This window comes from Chiloscyllium punctatum, unplaced genomic scaffold (genome assembly GCF_047496795.1).
Source record: "Chiloscyllium punctatum isolate Juve2018m unplaced genomic scaffold, sChiPun1.3 scaffold_643, whole genome shotgun sequence".
NCBI classification, from domain to species: domain Eukaryota; kingdom Metazoa; phylum Chordata; class Chondrichthyes; order Orectolobiformes; family Hemiscylliidae; genus Chiloscyllium; species Chiloscyllium punctatum.
The window spans coordinates 32,501-35,000 of record NW_027310377.1 but is presented as its reverse complement, the minus strand read 5'-3'; the positions used below and the strand labels follow the sequence as shown (position 1 = coordinate 35,000).

Sequence of the window (2,500 nt, the reverse complement as noted above, 5' to 3'; positions counted from 1 at the left end):
CATCACCCTTCGTCACAAGGGGCGAAGCCCGTTCCACCGTCTCGTCAGTAGTGCCGACCGGTCTGTGATCGACGAGGGGAGCCACACCAGGTCCGGCCCTGCTGCTTGGCGGCACCGCGTCGTCGGGAGCTCGCGACAGACGGAGGGTTTCGGTGTACTCTCCAGCCACGGGAAACGAAGCCGGTGATGCAGGCGCCGGTCTTTCGCTCCCAAATCGGCTGGGTTTACATCGTTGCTATCTAGTCACGCTCCCTTCAAACCCGACGGGGTACCTATTCCCCTCACCCGTCTGTGCGTATACAGCCTCTTTGCACTTGCGGGATGGGGGTGGTGGTTTAAAGACTCTCGAGTTGCCGCCCGTCGGTCTCCGAGCTCCGTGCAGTAGTGATCCCCAGCGAACTGCCAGCAGGGCGAACGAGCGATCCCGCTCTCGGTCGGGGCGCCTGGCGTCGATCGGTGGTCGGTGGCTTGCGGGCAAGCTGCGCTGTGAGTGTGGGAACGAGTATGACGAGCCGTTGCCGCGACTCCCAGTCCACCTCGGCGGTGGCTGGGCCGGGCGGGCGTCTGCTCGGGCGAGTGCCGCCCCCGCCTCCTCGCAGGAAGTCCGCTCGCCGACACGCCGCCACGTGCACGCGTCAGTGACGCTGCCGAACCGATGGCCGGTGCCCGTTCCCGCCTCTGCTTTTCCTAGGGCAAAGCTGCTGCACGCCTCGTGATACTAGGCGGGCGACATGGTGGCGGTGATCCTGCCTCCGTCGCTGCGGTGCGTTGGGGCACGCATCGCCTCTTGGGCGCCCTGTCCTCCTCCCCCCAATAGACGTATGTTTCTGCGGGCCGCACCAGGATGGTGCTCCCCATCGCTTCACGCCACCCTGCTCCGCCCGCACGCCGGCGTGCAGGTGGCTGTAGCTCAAGGTGGGGAGCGTATGTGCGGTCCGGGTCGCTTTCCTCTGGCGAGGGAGAGACCTAAAACAAACTCAGACAACTCTTGACGGTGGATCACTCGGCTCGTGCGTCGATGACGAACGCAGCTAGCTGCGAGAATTAATGTGAATTGCAGGACACATTGATCATCGACACTTTGAACGCACTTTGCGGCCCCGGGTTCTTCCCGGGGCCACGCCTGTCTGAGGGTCGTTTGGCAATCAATCGCACTCGCCTTGGCTGGCGAGAGCGCGGCTGGGGTGTCGCAGAGGACCCGTCCTCTTTGTCCCCCTAAGTTCAGACTCCGGAGCCCTCCGGCGTCGGAGCGCTTGGCCTTTCCCCCCCACCCTGCACATTCCGTTCGTCAGGCTCGACGCCATCCCCCCGCCGGGGAGCGCGGCCTGGCGTCCGTCTGTGTCGTGGCAGTGGGGCCAGCACGGCTGTCACCGGTCCCAGAATGGCTGTCGGTGGTTCACACTGTGTGTGTGTGCCAACCCTCCTGGTCTCTGGGACACGGAGCTGCCACGAAGTGTTGAGCCTCCAGTGGGGGGTCTGCCTAAGCTCTGCACGTCCGCATTGGGTCCGTCTCTCGGTTGGCTGGCAGTGGAAAGAGTGAAGGGAGCCGCGGAGGTCCGGTGCTGGTGCGCCGCCGGCCTGACCGTGGAGCTCGCCGGTTTGACACGCTGACCCGACTCGATGGTTGATCGATTGAGAGTGCTGGGAGCTGCAGGCCGCCCGCTGCTGCAGCCGCCCGTCTCGTGGTTCGTCCTCGGCCTTAAGTGGCCGGCGGGGCGTCTGATCCTGTCTCCCCTGCTGGCGCCGAGTGCCTGGCCGAGGGAGGAGGTTTTCGTCGAACGCTGTGACTTGGACGGTCGCACGCGCGTGGATCGCTGGCTCTTGGCTCTCCCGTTCAGTCCGCACGTTTTCCGCTCCGTCCTGCCACCGGTCTCGGGAGGTACGGAGGGGTTGGCGGGCGTGGTGTGTGCTCCGTCACCGTGCAGGCACACCTACCACGCCGTCGGCCGACCCCCGCACGGTCCTCCTGGCCATCGGGAGGACGGCGGAACGTCGGGCTGTCGGGGGCCAAGTCGCCAGAAGGCCACCGCTGTGTCTTCCGTACCCTGTCACCGTCGGCGTGCCTTCCTCAACTCGTCCGACTCGGGGCCGCTGGGTTCAGGAGCGGCGTCGCCCGCCGGCCCCACTGAAGGCCGTGCCGTTCCGCGGCTGGCGATCGATGTGCGTGGCGTGCCTGCGCGACCGTTCGCCACTTGAGCCTCGGCACTCCTCTCTCCCTCTCTCTGACCGTCGGGCAGTCTCTGTCTGCTGGTGCCTCGCACGTCCCGGGCGGCGGGTCGTCACCCCCGCGACCGGGCCTCCGGCAAGGCAGGAATCAGGCTGACCCTTCCGCTCGAGTAAGCAGCCGGCACTTCCGAGTTTCGCCTCCCGCCGTGGACGGGGGAGGGTCTCCGGTCCCGTGGAATTGCGCCGAGCACGTCCCCGCGCGTGGACGCGGCGGCGCTGGAGGCGGCAGGGGCGGCCACTCGTCGACACCATCGCTGGCCAAGGGTGGTGAGCG

General features: G+C 67.0%; 1 non-coding gene across 1 annotated transcript; it reads left to right on the top strand.

Annotated features, from left to right (window-relative positions):
* The first annotated feature begins 983 nt into the window (after window positions 1–983).
* LOC140473575 (5.8S ribosomal RNA) lies at window positions 984–1,137 on the top strand. The gene has a single exon (XR_011958437.1). It is a non-coding gene; the product is annotated as a 5.8S ribosomal RNA (ribosomal RNA).
* Window positions 1,138–2,500: the final 1,363 nt, after the last annotated feature.